Genomic DNA, 19,528 nt, shown 5'->3' with positions numbered 1-19,528 from the left:
TTTAGACTTTCTTTGAGTTTGATTCATTTTGGTAAAATATGGGTTTTATCGTATGTTGCTGCAACACATGGCTCTGTGTATAGTTTTTTGCCATTTATGTAGAATTGCAAAACAACTACAGTAAGTACACATGGACCCACGAGTCAATTTTTTCATCCATTACTGTTCATTGGCAGCCTTCTCTAAATAGTAAATACTAACAAAAATATAAATTAATTATTATAAATAATATTGGCTAAGTGTTTAGCACTTCTGCCTAGCAGCATTTGGGTTGTTGGTTCAAATCCCAAACATGGCACTACCTGCATGGAGTTTGCATGTTCTCCCTGTGCCTGGATGGTTTTACTGCAGGTACTCCACACTCCAAAGACACGTTGATAGCTTAATGAGCTTCTGTCTAAACTGGCCCTAGTATGTCTATGTACAGTATAAATCCGAGTTAGGAACCTTAGATTGTAAGCTCCTTGGGGACAAGATCTGATGTGAATGTATAGTATATATGTAAAGCAATGCATAAATGTATCTTGCTATATAAGTATCTGTAGTAATAATAATACTACTAATAATGTGTTGCTATGTTAATTTGTAACTAAAGGAAAAAACGTTTTTCAAACTTTGGACAGAGTGGAGATGGATTAAAACACTTGTCCATTTTTATTGCTGTCTGTGCCCCCAATAAGGAGATTCACCCTCTCTATTTGTCCTGTTTACCATTATCAATGAAAATTAAAATAAAAGAAAATCCCAAATGTTTGTGCTATCCCCAGAAAAGTAAGAGAGAAGAAATCTTCCAATGGGGGCATTAGTTTAGGAGGTCCCCAAAGAATCCCACTTGCAGGGATTTTCTCCCACTTCCTGTTTGGCTATGGGACACGAACTGAAGGGAAATTTCCACAATGGGACACAGATGGCAAAAAAAACAATCTTACAGGGGTTATCACCCTCCCTTTTGCTATCAATAATGAAAAAAGAGGTTTTGCCTATAGGTTTACTTTAACTAACAAAATGAAAAGGACATGGTAAGAGAATAAATGGCATATTTACCTTATCACTGGGCAAGTTGATTCATGTAGAGTGCTAGGTGTTGGCTGTGTCCTGTAGTGACACTGGAGCTAGCACAAATAACTAGAGAGACAGACCCAACTAGAGAGACAGCTATTAGACAGACCCAGAAGTGGTAGATAGTAGCAGCACCAGTGCTTCGCTGCCAGAGAGGTAAGTATACCACTTTTTTGTTACAGGTTGCCTTTCCTTCCATTTTTTCAGTGTATCAACAAGGCCATTTAGTGTAGAAGACCAGAATGCTACTGATCAGAAACAGCTTGCAACTAGGTAATATTGACCATTTAATCATATTATCAGCTGCAAGCACACATTTTGCATTTCTTAAATGACCTTAACTGTGTGCAAAAGAAGTATAAATACCATATATAATCTGAAGCAAAAGGCATAGTTTAAACCATAATTCCACTGCATATAGTTCAACAGAATATCTTCTCTGCAAATGTACTGTACTGTATGGTATTTAATTTCCTGGTTAAATATTCCAATCAAAAGTATGTAGTTCAGAAAGAAAAAAATAAAGCATGGGCTAAAAGGTTAATGTCTGATTAAATTATTCATACAAGAAAACCAGGTGGGGGAAATGTATAAAATGAGAAAGAATGCAGGTCAGGTATGTCAAGCCATTCTGAATGACTTGTCTTTATCACTATGCAGAATCTTCTTATTAAACATTGCACCTTCAGTCTATAAATCTATTCTTTCCCTGCTACCTTAATATGACCATATCCATCCAGATTGACAGATTCTACAGACGTGGATTTCCCAAGAGGCAACAGTGTTACTTATGTCAGTAGATGGCATTATTTACTTCAATGTTCTATTATTAAATTGATAACAAGATAATTCCTCTGCTCCTTGCAGACATGACAGGATTTGCAATTGTTAGCTCTCTTGCTGCACATGCTTTGATGTCCTGCATGGCTTTATGTTTAATAAGGGGCATCTTTTATTTCATTATTGTTCTAGATCAGATACTAGATAGAATGAGAGTGAAAAGGGGGAGCGGGTTCAGATTGTAATTCTATACATTTACATATATATTCTGTAATCTTTTTGAAAGCAAAGATGAACACATTGTTCAGATTAGAAATCAAGTTATACAGCATCTTCATCCTTAAAGTGGACCTAGCATCAGATATCTTTTTCATGTGAAAAACACACAAATAATGTGTGTAAAGCTGGCTATTATTATTATTATTATTACAGGTACTTATATAGCGCCATCAATTATTCAGCTCTTTTACATACATTGCTCAAACAAATTAAAAGAACACTTTTTAATAGGAGTATAGCTTCAAGTCAATTAAACTCCTGGGATATTGATCTGGTCAGTTAAGTAGCAGAGGGGGTTGTTAATCAGTTTCAGCTGCTTTGGTGTTAATGAAATTAACAGCAGGTGCACTAGATGGGCAATAATGAGACAAACCCCAAAACAGGAATGGTTTTACAGGTGGAGGCCACTGACAATTTTTTCCCTACTCATCTTTTCTGACTGTTTTTGACTAGTTTTGCATTTGGCTAGGGTCAGTGTTGCTACTGGTAACATGAGGCGATACCTGGACCCTAGAAGCATGAGGTGATACCTTGATGCACAGACCTCTACAGGCTAGACAATGGCACCCTGACTGCCATTAGGTTTCGGGATGAAATCCTTGGACACATTGTCAGACCCTACGCTGGTGCAGTGAGTCCTGGGTTCTAACCATTTAGCCACTGTGTTGCCCTAACTGAAATTCAGAGGGTTCAGTAGGGAATGGACACATTTCAACCAGTGTGGTAGTCCCTGTGTCACCTGATTGACTTCTGTCGAAGGGACAAGTTGGAAAATATTTCTCGATCACAAAGACAGAATCTCTTTCCTAAATATAGACGCTTGCTCAGATGTGACATGTAAATCCTGGTGCTCCTGCTGTAGCCTCTTGCTTTGTGATTTGCTAGAAAGTAGCATTGTTTGGTATGATCATGGGTGGAGAAATTGATGACTTCCAGGCTGCAGCAGACTGATTACATCATCTTGGTCAAGAAAAAGTCACTTGACTGGAACTTAAGAGACTGTTTTTTTATGTTAAGTGGTAAAGCTTTTGTTGAGAAATGTTAAAGCAGTATTAAACGCAAAATCAAACATTTATTATATCGCAGACTTACCAATTCTTAGATGTGATGCATTAGTTTTCTTTTACAGGCTTTTTTTCTTCTATTTTTATCTGGTGGTCTGGTCAGTAAGTCTCTCCTGCAATTGCATTGGTTTACAGGAATGAGACAAACCATTTACCACTGACAGGGGTGCTTACTATGATCAGCTTTTATTTATGTAAAACCTTTATCCTAAAAGGAAAACAAAATATGTAAGCTGTAAATGCTAATTTAATATGTTAGTATATTTAAATCTGCTAGTATATTTAACACTACTCCCTCTCCCAGACTGACAATACTACTGTCTGCTCTGCCCCCTGTGCTCATTCATCCAGAGTAGGGACACCCTAATACAGCAGGCGTGTTACTGGTAAGGTGCAAAAAGAGTGCAAACATAGGGGAAGAATGCTTAAAAAAAGGAAATTAATGCAGCCACTACATCTAATGATCGGTAAGCTGAAATACATTACATCTTTGGTTTGGGGTTTAATGCCATTTTAATGTTACTGAACATTGTGAACTGCCTAGAACAGTCTTTTAGATTTGTAAAGTTAACTACTTGCCCTCCGGAGGATTTATCCCCCTTATCCCCCCTGTAGATTTCTTAATGACCAGGCCATTTTTTTTACTATTCAGCACTGCGCTATTTCAACTGGTAATTTTGCGATCATGAAATGCTGTACCCAAACAAAATTTATGTCCCATTTTTCACACAAATAGAGCTTTATTTTGGTGGCATTTGATCACCAATGGGCTTTTTATTTTTTGAGATATAAACAAGAAAAGACCAAAAATTTTGAAAAAAACTATATTTTTTACATTTGGTTATAAAAAATGTATTGTAAACTCAAAGTTAGTCATATATTTAGGCTAAAATATATTCCGCTACATGTCTTTGGTAACTTTCACACAAACCAATTATATATTAATTGGTTTGTGTGAAAGTTATAGCATCTACAAACTATGGTATATTTTGGAAAGTAGACACCCCAAAGCATTTGCTGAGAGGCATGTTGAGTCCATGGAACATTTTATTTTTTGCTACGCATTTTTGGAAAATTACATAAAAAATGTTTTTTACACAAAGTTGTCAGTTAAATGATATATTTGCTCACACATGCCATGGGTATATGTGAAATAACACCCCAAAACACAACCTGCTACTTCTCCCAAGTATGGGGATACCACATGTAAGAGCCTTTTTGGTAGCCTAGCCACATACACATCCGCAAAATCTATCATAGGTTTAGGAGGCCCTAAAATGCCAAGACAGTACACCCCCCACAATGACCCCTCTTTGGAAAGTAGACATCCAAAGGAATTTGATAAGAGTCTTGGTGAGTATTTTGCAGATATCATTTTTGTTACAGGGTTTTGAAAAAGAATAAAAGAAAAAATACATTTTTGTTTTCTTTCCCCGTTTTCCAAAAACTTGTGGCAACAAAGGAGATCTGCAAAGTGCCTGTTAGTGAATACCTTGGAGTGTCTACTTTCAAAAATTGGGGTGGGGGCTTCAACTATCCATTTCCAGGCCAACATTAGAAGCTTATGCCACACATCATTCACTTTTCTAACCACTTGAAAACCAAGCCTTTTCTGACAGTTTTTGTTTACTTGAAAAAACAGGTTTTTTGTTACAAAATTACTTTGAACCCCCAGACATTATATATATTTTTAAAGCAGAGGCCCTAGAGAATAAAAGGTTGGTGTTGAAATTTTTTATATCACACAGTATTTGCACAGCGATTTTTCAAACGCAATGTTTTTGGAAAAAATACACTTTTTAGAATCTTAACCACTTGCCTACCAGGCACTTATACCCCCTTATTTACCAGGCCAATTTTCAGCGCTGCCGCACTTTGACAATTGCGCGGTCATGCAACATTGTACCCATATGAAATTTTGATCATTTTTTTCTCACAAATAGAGCTTTCTTTTGGTGGTATTTAATCGCCACTGGGCACTTTACTTTTTGTGCTATAAATTTAAAAATTGCAAAGAATTTGAAAAAAAAAAAAAGTTTCTTTGTTTCTATTATAAAATTTTTCAAACAGGTAATTTTTCTCCTTCACTGATGTGCGTTGATGAGGCAGCACTGATGGGCACTGATAGGCGGCACTGATGGGCACTGATAGGCAGCACTAAAGGGCACTGATAGGCAGTACTAATGAGGTGGCACGGATAGGCGGCACTGATAGGCAGCACTAATGAGGTGTCACGGATAGGCAGCACTAATATGCAGCACTGATAGGCGGCACTGATAGGTGACACTGATGATGGGTACTGATAGACGGCACAGACTGGCATCACTGCTGGGCACTGACTGGCGGCACTGACTGGCACAACCGCTGGGCACTGACTGGTGGCACTGACTGGCAGCACTGGTGGGTGGCACTGGTGGGTGGCACTGGTGGGCAGCACTGGTGGGTGGCACTGGTAGGCAGCACTGGTGGGTGGGCACAGGTGGGCACAGGTGGGTGGCACTGGTGGGCACAGGTGGGTGGGCACAGGTGGGTGGCACTGCTGGGCACAGGTAGGTGGCACTTCTGGGCACAGGTGTGTGACACTGCAGAGTGGCACAGGTGGGTGCACTGCTGGGCACAGGTGGGTGCACTGCTGGGCACAGGTGGGTGATCTGCTGGGCACAGGTGGGCGGAGCTAGTGGGCGCACTGCTGGGCACAGGTGGGCGGAACTTGTGGGTGGCACTGCTGGGCACCGATCATCAGGGCACTGATCATCAGTGCCCTGATGATCGGTGCCGATCCTCGCTCTGACAACTGCCGGTTCTCGGCAGTACTTTCCTCACGATCTGACAGCGTGAGGAAAGTGCAGCCGAGAACCGGCACTTGCATTTCCCTGTAATCAGCGTGTCATTAGACACCGCTGATCACGTGGTAAAAGACCGGTATGATTGGCCTTTTACCACATCACGTGATCAGCTGTGTCCGTAGGACACAGCGATCACGGAGATCGCCGGGTGCGCGCCCCCTGGGGCGCGCAGGAGAGCGCGTTCTGGGAGGACGTCATATGACGTCCACCCAGAACTGGCCGGCCGCAGTGCAGCCGTCATTCAGCTATCTGCGGTCAGCAACTAGTTAATGCACAAAAATATATTGCAAATTGTTTGATAAAATATAAAAGATGATGTTATGATACCAAACATGACATGCTTTAAAATTGTGCACGCCCATGCAACAGCCACAAATTATGTAAATAGGGGATGCTTTAAAAACATTTACAGGTTACCACTTTAGATTTACAGAGCAGGTCTAGTGCTAGAATTACTGCCCTCAATCTTATGTTTGTGGTGATACCTCACATGCATGGTGCAGTCTCTGTTTACATACCGACATGGGACCGAAACTTGTGTTCACCTTGACCACGGGGGGAGGCTGGGGTAATTTTTTAAAATTTATTTTGCTTTTTTTTCATTTTTACCCTGTCCCGCTCATTTTTTTAAATCACTTTTATTGTTATCCCAGGGAATGTAAATATTCCTTGTGATAGCAATAGGCAATGACAGGTACTCTTTTCTGTGAAATCTTGGGTCTATTAGACTCTACATCTCTCCTCTGCCCTTAAAGCATCTGATCACACCATAATCGGTCTGATCAGATGCTTTCCCAATTTTAAAATGGTACTGTTTATATCCGGTGAAACGGAAATGATGAAATGCTCATAGCTTCATTGTCTTTTAGACCATAGACATGATTGGAGCCTTTCTGGTTTACGATTAGCTGTATGGTCATCCGGGGGAACCAGTGAAACGAGAGAGCCCAAGAAAGCCATGGATGGTGGTTGGAGGGGGGATATTCTTTCCCACTAATTGAAATAGCAGACCAACAGCTAACTAGTTGCTTGGATTGCTTTTACATAAAAACGTATGTACCAGGATGATGCCTGTAGCTGCAGGCATCATCCTGGCATAACCACTCAAAGTCCAGAGATGTACCAGTACATTGCTGATCCTTGTTGGGCACAGCAGCGAACATGGGCATATGATGAATCTGGTCTGTCGACCAATATGACTGCAATTCATTCTTTTTTTAATGCCCATGTTAAGGGTTAGGCCCGAAAAAGTTTTAAATTTGGAAACTGTGATAGATTTCCACACAAATTGTCTGGCAAGAGCTGAATTTGGGTGGACAGTGATGTATTGTTGCACATGTAAATTGCTTTGGCCCACAATCAATTAATACAAATCTTCCATGAAAAAAAGCTAGGAGCAAAACACTAGTGCTGGCAGCGAGCGGGGCTGATCCTGCTAACACTGCATTTTTGGGGACATTGATCCATATAAACACTATACTAGTAATGGCCGTGATCAGTGACCTATAGCGTGAGTGTGATAGTATGCGGCCAGTCTAACGCTAGCTGGCCCTGGCTGGGAGGGGTGCTAACTGACCCTGACATTATTTGGTGTCTCTGGTTGCAGTAATACATTGATCAGTAAAACATTCTATATACTGACACTGTATTAGGAGCACTGGCTGGGTGACAGGGTGATCCAAGGGTTACTAGGGGTGATCAAAGGGTTAAATGTGCTACTCTCATGTGTGTGTAAAATGTACTGCTTAGGAAGCGACATAAGGGTATGTCGCTTTGCCCAGAGCCATTGCTCACCTGCACATTGCGGCGAGCGGTCAGCAAGTAGTTTTAAAAAAAACATACAAAATTTTAAATAATAAATAAAAAATATTTTTTAACATTATTTAACATTTTAACATTATTTTATATTTTTTTCTACTATATAAAAAAAATACTTCCACCAGAGTAGTTCAATATTACTGTAATATTCAGCTACTCTGGGGGGGGTGATCAAGGATTTTTTTTTTTGCACTCAGCATTGCAGGAGCAATAAAGATTATTGCCCCTGCAGTGCAATACTTGCTTTGAACTTTCATGAATGGGTTAAGTTCTTGACAGTTCAAAATACCAGTGATCTGTGTCTGGCTACAGCTAATCACATGGTACAGGTTGCTTCTATTGGTCCATGTACGATGTGAGAGCTGTGGGCCAATCACAGCTCACCAGGTAAAGAAGCAACGCTGTTATAAATTAGTTTGATTCATAAAAGCTTTGCTAACATTGTGGTCATGTGATCGCATTTTGATCACATGATCACTGGGTCCCAATTACCACTAATTTTGTTTAATCCGTGCGACTGCAGATATTTATATTATTGCTATAATTTTCAAAGCATTTTGAGTACAAGGTTATCACATTAGTTCGAGTTTACCTTTTAATGTAGTGATGTTTTTTTTTCTTTGACCTGTTCATTGCAACACATATCAGTAAAACACATCAGTGTGCTAATATCATGAGTGCATGGGTAAGTTATGGATGAATCATGTTTATACATGATATGCATTGTTATGACAACACTGTTTTTCCATGTTTGCAATAATAAAATGCAGAATGAGTTTGCACAAACTTGCACATTATGAACATAACATCTGTTCATTAAGACCTGAAGGATGAAGGAAGGAGGGTTTTTTGTTTATTGTGTTTATTTATTTATTTATTATTTGTTTTGTTTAATTTTATTTTAAAAGTTTAATGGTTCAGGGAAGGTAATATAGTCCAGCCTTTAATGCAGTGATCTGTTGATGCAATGGTAGACAGCTACAAGTGTTCCCTGCTCCAATATGGCTTCCCGAACTTACAAGAAATCTCATTGATTTCAGAGAGGAATTCTAAGGAGTACTCTTATAATGGTGCCACACCTGGTAGCAACGTATAGTGTGTGGTTTTAAAATGGTAAGTTATCTAGTGTGAGTATATCACAGATTGTTCTCTTTAAAACTGGCCTATGCTGGAATCTGAAACTGTAAAGGCTCATTGCAGAATCAACCTGTTTCTTACCTGGGACAGATAATTTCTTTTTCTTCTCTGTACAGTGAATTCCATCCTCCCTGGGAACAGGCACCAAGTCTTACTCAAAGTGTTTAGGCATTCCTCTGCTCCCTCTATTGGTTTATAGTAGAAAGTGTAGCATGGTCTTTCGCTGATGTCCTGTGCTCAGGAATTTGCTCAGCACAATTGGGAATTATCTGAGCAAAGACCTCTGTGAGATTCTCTTCCCAGGCTTTCCCCCCTCTGTTGTCTTGTTACTGTCTCTGATACCTGTTTACAACTTGACTTGACATTGACAATTCCTGTCAGCTGCCTGCCCTGACCTCTTGCTTGTCTGGACCACAATCTTACTTTATGTTTTTTTTACTTCAGCTGGTTGCTTTCAATTGTTGCCAGTGCAGGGGATTGTGAGGGATGCAACTTGGGTGATGTCCATGATCCCTGGGATGATCTTGTGACTACTGGACAGCTTCTTAGATTCTGAGCCTTGTGTCTCTTTAATTCCTACACTTCGTCTAGTGACATGGAGGGTCAACTAACACAATGATAGATTACTTAAAAACAAGGTAATCATGTTACAGTAAATGATAAGTTCATATCCCAAAGTTTATCACTTCACTTTATATCTGTGAATAATGCTAGGCTGTCAACTACTGTAGGGATCTTGCAGACCTCATGCTACATGTGTGTTTGAATAGTTGGGTGGGCACTTCCATTCATAAGTTTATAAAAGATATTCACAGATGATTGGGGGCATGGTATTATGAGTAGAACATAAGAAGAATATAGGGTTGTCAGCTTTAAAAAGGGACCCTCCTGTCTCTTCAATCTAATATCAAAGCAGCATTTTTTTCTGTTGCATTGTATATTGGAGGAACAGGAACAATATGGTATAATTTCTTCATTTTTGGGTTCCTCTTATGCTGCTCCTCACATATTTTAGTACAAAGGCACTGTCACTCTTTTAAGGAGGATTTCTGAATCCAGGAAAATGTTGGAATTGAGGCAGATAGCCTATGCAGAGGAGAATTAACTATATGCACTTACCTGAAGTTAACTGAAAGTATTCATTTTTAAAGCTCCATAATTATGAGCATAACAGCTGGCCTGTTTTCTTTCTATTATAATCTCCATGCCAATGGGAGGGTAGGTAATCCTCAATGGTACATATTGAAATATAATTACCAAAGATAAACTTTGTTTTAACCTTGTCTTGTAATAATATCAAAGCTTGGTTGTTTTTGGCAAATAGGTCCTAGGGACAGATTGATAGTCCATACAGGCCAGCTGCTAGAATGTTTTAAAGGAAAACCCCAGGCAAAACATAAAACTTATTAATAAATATATAATGTCAAAAGATATTTCCTCCTGTATGCTTTTTCACTTTGAATGCAGTGAAGGTAAAATTTGCTACCTGTAGTGGAAAAAGGATGGTCATCCCTTTTCTAGTCAACCCCTGTTCTCAATATATGTATTTTTCACCTAGAGATAAAGTATGCAGAAAGTAGCAAACATTTCTTGAATACTGCAATGCAGAAGATATGTGTCAGTGTTTTCCACCCTCAAACATTACCATGCAATGTTCTGTAATAAAGATTTAAACAGGGCAATGTTTCTCTAATTAATAAACTTGTTAATGAAATTAACAGCTGTTGAAGGTATCACATTCCAGACTCTACACTTTTTTTTTTGGTGAGATCCCAGAGGACCTTCGTGCTTCATGAATATAATTTGACAAAACCTAACTCAGCCACTTCTAATTTACAGCAGCTCACCTCTGACTCGCTTGTACTTTTGTCTAATAAAAAATTTAGCGTATATCCTGAACAGAAATAGTTGCCTTGATTTCCAATGTGCTTGACAATAGCATTCTATTCCAGTCACGTCACTGAGGTCTATTTACAGGCTGCTTAGCATCAGCGCACTACGTCTGAGCAAGACATGAATCTTATCCTGTACCTTGTTCTGGATTTTTCATTGTGAATTCAATTTGTCTGCTTCTTTTATTTAGTTCATTGGTCCCGCTACCAGTTTTTTAATATGTGATGAATTGCGGAAGGTGCTGCAAAATGCCACGCGGAATAGAAATTTGTTGTTTGCGTCAAAGTGTTAGAACTTGGAAATGTACCATATTAGGAGAATACTGATTTGCAGAATTACTAGTAAAGCAATTAGCATATATGGCTCTTCAAATGTTTCCTTTATACACCTGGAGAGGACAAGATGATGGACATTTAATGATAATAATTAAGTGCAAGTGAATAAAAATCATATATAAAAGTAAATGTATCTGTCTTTACTTTTTTTTAATGTAGACAACCCCCAACTCCTACATATAAACAGTACATTTAAGTGGTTACCACTTTTACATTTCTGTAAGTAAAGTCCCTTTACATTGCCTGGGGCTGGTACAGGGTTTTTAAAACTAGGCACTACAAACTCCCTTTAGATTCCTGTGCTTGCTATGAGTAGGAAAAGGAACCAGTCACATCAAAAAATGACATCTGCCAAGCTAAAAAAAGGAACCAGGCAGATTAGCTATTTTAAGTGTTTTTTTTATTAATTTATTATAATATATGATTAAATCTGTGAGCAAACTAGGCTGCTCAAGATATTTTTTCTTGGTGGTTGCTGGACAGTTCTACACTAAATTTGACCATCTACAGTGATGACCTCAACTGTTATATACAGTATATGCTGAAAGAGAGTAAGCACACCTTGACAGATAAGGTTGAAAGGCACTCAGATAAATTCACTAATGAAATACAGCTGATTTTCTATTCTGCAATTAGTAAACACTTTTAGGGCTAGTTTACACCACACAAATGCACTCAGGATGTGTTCTGGATGCATTTTTACTTGCAGTTCCCACCACACTCTGTTCCGGGGCATTTTTTAATACGTTTTGCTGTGTTCCAGTATAGTTTTGTGCAGAAAAAATGCAGCATGTCCAACTTTTTTCTGCACCAGAAACTGACTGGAACTGACTGCACTGGTGTGAACTAGGGCCATTGGAACAGATGGAAAACAATGTGCATGCATTTTGGTGCAGAAATAAAAAGGCACTGGGCTTCATCTGGTGTGAACAAGCCCTTAAATTGTGTCTCTCCCTCAGCCTATAACTGGACAGTGAAAGCTGAAACAGCAGATTGATCAGCGTATCTCCATTTCTGCACTCTCCTATCAACATGCCCCATGTTAGCAAACAATGCAGTACACAAAACTGTCTCCTATACAGTGAATTGCAAGTTGGCTGAAGTCAAATTTAAGTATTTACACTACTTGCATCAAAAATAAATAAAAACAATATTAATAATAAATAAACTATACCATACCATAATAAATATACCACAAAACGCTGAGCTGTCCCTTTAAATAAAAATAAAGTAAAAAGTGCTCAAGTGCAACTAAACATATACAAAATTCATATAAAAAAGTATGCATCAAAATTCATATAACAATTATGCTTCAAATTCATATAAAAAATTATGGATCATTATACAGGTGAAACTCGAAAAATTAGAATATCGTGCAAAAGTTCATTTATTTCAGTAATGCAACTTAAAAGGTGAAACTAATATATGAGATAGACTCATTACATGCAAAGCAAGATAGTTCAAGCCGTGATTTGTCATAATTGTGATGATTATGGCTTACAGCTCATGAAAACCCCAAATCCACAATCTCAGAAAATTAGAATATTACATGCAATAAATAAAACAAGGATTGTACATAGAACAATATCGGACCTCTGAAAAGTAGAAGCATGCATATGTACTCAGTACTTGGTTTAAGCCCCTTTTGCAGCAATTACTGCCTCAATACGGCGTGGCATGGAAGCTATCAGCCTGTGGCACTGCTGAGGTGTTCTGGAAGACCAAGATGCTTCAATAGCGGCCTTCAGCTCTTCTGCATTGTTCGGTCTCATGTATCTCATCTTTCTCTTGGCAATGCCCCATAGATTCTCTATGGGGTTCAGGTCAGGTGAGTTTGCTGGCCAAACAAGTACAGTAATTCCACGGTCATTGAACCAGGTTTTGGTGCTTTTGGCAGTGTGGGCAAGTGCCAAGTCCTGCTGGAAAATGAAGTCAGCATCCCCATAAAGCTCATCTGCGGAAGGAAGCAAGAAGTGCTCCAAAATCTCCTGGTAGACGGCTGCATTGACCCTGGACTTAATGAAGCACAGTGGACCAACACCAACAGATGACATGGCTCCCCAAATCAACACAGACTGTGGAAACTTCACACTGGACTTCAAGCATCTTGCAGTGTGTGACTCTCCATTCTTCCTCCATACTCGGGGTCCTTGGTTTCCAAATGAGATGCAAAAGTTGCTCTCATCAGAAAAGACTGGGTCTGTTTTTTTTTAGCCCAGGTAAGACGCTTCTGACGTTGTTTGTTGTTCAGGAGCGGCTTGACAAGAGGTATACGACATTTGAAGCCCATGTCCAGGATCCGTCTGTGTGTGGTGGCTCTTGATGCACTGACTCCAGCCTCAGTCCACTCCTTGTAAAAGTCCCCAACACTTTTGAATGGCCTTTTCCTGACAATCCTCTCCAGGCTGCGGTCATCCCTGCTGCTTATGCACCTTTTTCTTCCACACTTTTCCCTTTCACATAACTTTCTATTAATGTGCTTTGATACAGCACTTTGGGAACATCCAACTTTTTTTGCAATTACCTCTTGAGGATTTCCCTCCTTATGGAGGGAAATGATGGTTTTCTGCACAACTGTCAGGTCAGCAGTCTTTCCCATGATTTTGATTCCTACTGAACCAGACTGAGAGACCATTTAAAGACTCAGGAACCCTTTGCAGGTGTTATGGCTTAATTAGCTGATTAAAGTGGGACACTTTGAGCCTAGAATATTGCACCTTTTCACAATATTCTAATTTTCTGAGATTGTGGATTGGGGTTTTCATGAGCTGTAATCCATAATCATCACAATTATGACAAATCACGGCTTGTACTATCTTGCTTTGCATGTAATGAGTCTATCTCATATATTAGTTTCACCTTTTAAGTTGCATTACTGAAATAAATGAACTTTTGCACGATATTCTAATTTTTTGAGTTTCACCTGTATACCACACCTGAAAAGTGATCCAGTGCAACCAGTTCATATGTAAAAAGCAAAGTGCAAACAAATCATACATTTTACAATAAAATGCTCTCACACGAAAGTGCTCAAGTGCTTCTCCTTTAAATTAATTAAACATTCACAAAAGTTCATAAATTCCCAGATAGTCTGGTGCTGTGAAACTTCACTCCAATTTCACTGCTGTGCAACCACCACTGCCAGAACTAGCCTCTTACCAAATACAATAACCTCCAAATTATAAAGGTTAAAACAGCAGGTATCACTCCACCTAGGGTCACAGCAGCAGTCTAGCTCTCACTCTCTGGCTCTACAACTGTGGTGTCTAAAAGCCTCGGTGGTATGCAGAGTCCCATAGTATTAGCCAGCAATCTGTCTCTGGAGGAGAACGGCAGCCCCCCCTGTGTTCTGCTCTTAATACAGCACAAAGAGAGCGAGACAATCTCTTGTTGTAGAATATATTTGCGTTCCCAGCATCCTTCTTTTTTGCCATCTCTCTGGCAGTTGTAGCTCAATCAGTACTCAGGAATACAGTATGTATTGGCCATAGGACTACAGGTCCCAAGATCCTCTACTGTCAGAAGAACTGGATCCACTTTGCAAACAGGAAGTGATGCAGCAGTCCCAACAGTGGGCACTAGAGGTAAAAGGATTAATTATAGTCTCATCTGTAGAAGTCCATGAAAGGCGTAATGATATAGCCAATGCCTGGCTACAATTGTTTAGCAAGGAATTTGTACCTCTGTCTGTGTTTTATTGCCATTTGTGTCACCACTGAGGAAACTTCCCATTACTTCCTTTCCTGGTTATTATATTCACCTTGACTAGGCTTTCTCAGCCAAGGTTTCGCCAGAAGTTGCTAGAGTATCATCAGGGGTACCTTGAGCAGTGGTAGATTGACCTCCTGTCTGATAATACCTGCATAGTTCCGGTGCCAATATCATTTAGAATGAGACAAGTGGAGCTTGCATTCTCATCTTCCAGATAAGTAACCACTGACACAAATGATTATTTTGTAGCTGTCAGTTGAGGGCAGGTCTTCTCACTGATCACCAAGATAAGGAGCATTCTCCACCATCCAAGGGCACATTTTTATTTTTTTGATCATTATTATTTAAATGATTTATTATAACTTTATATCACTGAATATATTTTGTTTTATAGAAAATGTTTCACTACGGATGTCAAATACTCTAGATATGTGGAATTGTGCCCTTCATTTTATTAGTAAATTTACAACTCATAGATCACACTGAGCTGCAGACAGAGGTTTTTAGTATGGTTTGCCTAGGACCTAAAGTGTTTTCAGGGATTCCCCTGGGGTAAAAAGGTTGAGAATGGTTGACCTGGACACTAAGTAGGGCTAATAACTTGACAGGCACATAGGCAAGGTTTTTGTTTGGTTCCATTTTCTATAAAAGATAAACTTAATTAAGCTTTGTCAGAATTAAACTTCATTTCTAAATGTCGTGACAGTAATCTTTGAGAAAACCAAATGAATCCTTTGAATTATATAATTTCAAAACTAAAACAAAAACTCATAGAACCTATATGGATCAACTGGCGTTGACAACTGTGTCAAAATAAATGCTTTCATGGAGTATATCGCTGTTTATCAAACAAGAAAAGACATCCTCACTAGTGTTTTTTTTATATACAGATAAAAGCCTGACTTTAGACTATTGATTATTTAACACACTGTACACCAGAGGAAAGATCAAAGATGTGTTGGTTTGGTTAAGCCTTTATATTTAAAAAGTTTAAAAAGACTCTGATCCTGTCTATGTGCTACATTACGCTGGTGTGGTTCTCTTGTCTACAATAATAGAGGACAACAGAGTTTAATAGTTGTTCAAATGCTATTAATGGGTTAGTTCACCTTTAATAAAAAAAACTGCCTATGTAGTTAAGGAGTGATTGTTGATAAAAACAAATTTTGAAGCTCTGACTAAAGCTGAATAATACCCTTGCTAGAGGTGTAGGCCATTTATATACCTCTCAAAGCTTGACTGGAATACTCTCAGGACATTGCTATGTGAGGCCCAGCTAATACTGCTCACCTCTACCATGGCGGGGGACAGCATGTTGTGTAAGGGTGCACGGGACTGGAGGGGGAGCAGCAGGACAGGAGGAGTGCAGTGGGACAGGTGAGTGGCAGTGGGACAGGAGGAGCGCAACAGGACAGGTAAGGGGTAGTTGGACGTGTTGGGGACACCAGGACAGGAGGGGGGAAGTGGAACAGGTGTGGGGCAGCAGGAAAGGAGAGGGAAGCGGAACAGGTGTAGTGCAAGGTGACGGGTAGGGGCTGCATGACAGATGGGGGGCAATGGGTCGGGGAGAGGGAAGTAGGACAAGTGGGAGGCAGTGTGTCAGGGTACAGTGAGACAGGAGCGAGGAAGCACCAGTCTTCCAAGCTCTTACCTGTCCAGCAGCGGCTCCTGCAGATGGTGTCAGGATCACTCCAGGAAGGGTGCCTTTGTCTATCTCCCCCAGGATTCTGGCATCAGTTGCAAAAGAGCGCGGGGGGGGGCTCCTCCACCCTGAGCTCGTCCTCTTCTTTCTCCTCCACAGGCCCTCTGCTGGCACCTCCTGACCATCCTGCACATTCCAGCACACTGACAGCTGGGCCCTGGCCCTCATGTGCTCCTAGCGCACATCAGGGATCCACCTACCACTCTGCCCTCCTCTGCAGCCGGTCCCTTGACCCGGGTGACCCTACTTGTGTGTCAGCTTGGCTGTACCCCCACCCATGGCAGTCCTGCTGCTGAAACACAGTGTCCCTTCTGCCTGGGGGGCAGCGCCACCCCCCTGTAAACTGCCACCAAAGGCAGTTTACAGCCACCAAAGGCCTCGTGGCAGATACGCCCCTGCCCACTATGACTTCACATGTGCATGGGATTTATGAAGCATGGTGCTCTGGATTAACACCACATTCAGTGTGCCCTCAATTCAGAGTGCAGCAATGTTACTGGCTGCAGAACTTTCATTTGTACCTACAGCTAAGCTTTATTATAAGTTTACTTGTAGGTACAAATGACCAAGCAGAACTTTTCTACCGCTTTACACCCGAGTTACAGTCCCATAACTTTTTATTTTTTATATAGTGCTGTACCACCACATGTAATGATTTGTAGTTTTTGCTAGGAAATGTCTCAAAGTACCCTTTTTGCTCAGTGAAATTTAAATTGTGTATAATTACTCTGCAATGCTCTCAGCTGATAGATTAGCCACACAATTGTATTGCTGAAAAGAAAAGGGTTGTATCTAAACAGATCTGTTACGTTTCATAGTGCAGTGCACCTATAGCTGTGGCTAAAGCTAAAGTGTGTATTGTTTAATTGACTTTTGTTGAAGGCACATGTTAAAACTGTTCCCATCAATCCAGCAGCTGTAACCACTGATCAGTGTATTCTGACAGGAATGCAATGTCCTGGGGGGTTTCTGCTTCCACCTCATTTGTGTGGATGGAGATATTTTTTTTTCTTTAATATTATTATTTTTTTTTTTTTAGCCCACTGGCTGAATGGAAAAATAAAACTAACTGTGTGTGGCCAGCTTATCTCTGGTACAAGTTGTACTGCACTATCATATTAGGACCTTACTCATAAAAACTTGATAAAAATGATGTTCCTTAGTATGGAACATACATTCCACATTAATAATTATGCTACTGAAATTAGTGTGTGCCTCCAGCATTGTTCCTGTTTCTTCTTGTTGGAGGCTGCCATTTTGCAGAAACTCAGAGCCACTGAGCAGCAATAAATCTTTAGGCTGTCAGCAGATCGGCCTCTAGTAGCTCTGATTTTTGGCACAGTGCCAATAACAGAGAACAACTGAGCATGCGCAGAGCAGGGTTTGACAGTGTATTGCTGGATTTTATACTCTAAAGGCACAATGTTTTCAGCTATACCTGCAAAAGGGGCCAGCATGACATAATCTCTCAGGACAAGTGGCGGAAAGACTATGACGATTGTAGACACAAAGTCTGTCTGACTGTATATCTACTTTTACAACTTCAGTTGGGCTTTAAAGGGCACCCAGACTTTTAAATGCTAAGTAGATTCTGGAGCGTTGAATCACCCACCAGCTTCTATAGTTCAGAGACTGCAATGACAAGGTTTCTTGGCAGCACTTTGTATCTCTGCCCTGTCTAACACAGTCTTTATGAAGGTATCAATCTTTCACACCCTCATTCTCAAATCATTTGCAGAATCCATTAAGACAGCCTGGTGCCATCACTTTACTTTGCAGTGTCTTCCATAGATGGAGTTAATTTAGACATCTGGTGACAGAGTGTTAGCAGTGAAGCCCCAGAAAGGTATATACTAGCAGCATGACATTCTACCTTACAACATATAACAATCACTTATGGGTGAGCAATGTCTTTCATGCGTATATAATGATCACTTATGGGTAAGGAAGTTTAAACATACATATGGTCAAAATTTAAAACAAATAATTTATTTCCACATTGTATTTTAAATATTTCTAGCCTACTCCTATTGATCCAAATGATCTTGAAGTTTGTAAACTTACTTTGTGAGTATCCTCACACATTTACGTCCTTGAATTCTGTGATGCATAGCCACTATGCCTTGTAAGTAGGCATAGTCAGTACAGAGGTGGAGTCAGTACAGGAATCACTGCTTGCAGGCAGTGAAGTACATGGGATATGTAGTCTTTAGAGATTGAAGAGGAGGAGCTGCAAAGCATGTAGGGAATCCAGAAAGTTGTGAAAAGAGATGGCCAGCAGAGAGGCAGAACATACAGCATGAAAGGAGGTTTTTCAAGTAGCCTTGTCAAAAATAACTATTGTTTGTACTGTTATTTCAATAACAGTACAAAACACTGAAAGCACATGCTGTGACCATAGAACTTATTTAAGAGGTAAACACTGATGTTTTCAAGATGCTGCTGTTTTATTTGTATTATTATAACTATTGCAGACTTTACTAATATTATTATTATTATACAGGATTTATATAGCGCCAACAGTATACACAGCACTTTACAATATAAAGGCGGACAGTACAATTACAATACAATTCACTTCAGAAGAAATAGAAGGGCCCTGCTCATGGAGCTTACAATCTAAAGGGAGGGGGAGTGGTACAAAAGTAATATCTGCTGGGGATGATCTGATGGAGGTGACTCAAGAACAGTTCTTAGGTGGAGGTGGGGTAGGGTTCTTGGAAGAAATGAGTTTTCAAGGATCGCCTAAAGGCAGACAGACTAGGAGCTGACCAGACATACTGGGGCAGGGAGTTCCAGAGGAGAGGCTCTGGAAAGGTCCTGGAGAGGAGTGTGGGAGGAGGTAAAAAGGATGTAACTGGAGGTGATATTGTGGATGCCTTTGTACTTTGTGGTTAGCATTTT

At 40.0% G+C, this 19,528-nt stretch overlaps 1 protein-coding gene across 1 annotated transcript in view; it reads left to right on the top strand.

Annotated features, from left to right (window-relative positions):
- DPYD (dihydropyrimidine dehydrogenase) overlaps positions 1 to 19,528 on the top strand; it is a 1,720,296-nt gene that overhangs the window by 1,176,424 nt on the left and 524,344 nt on the right. The window lies entirely within an intron of this gene.

The sequence above is a fragment of the Staurois parvus genome, unplaced genomic scaffold (assembly GCF_062004578.1).
Source record: "Staurois parvus isolate SC_StPar_1 unplaced genomic scaffold, SC_StPar_1.0 ptg000183l, whole genome shotgun sequence".
NCBI lineage: Eukaryota > Metazoa > Chordata > Amphibia > Anura > Ranidae > Staurois > Staurois parvus.
The sequence above is the reverse complement of the archived record's forward strand: the minus strand, read 5'-3'. Positions and strand labels throughout refer to the sequence as shown.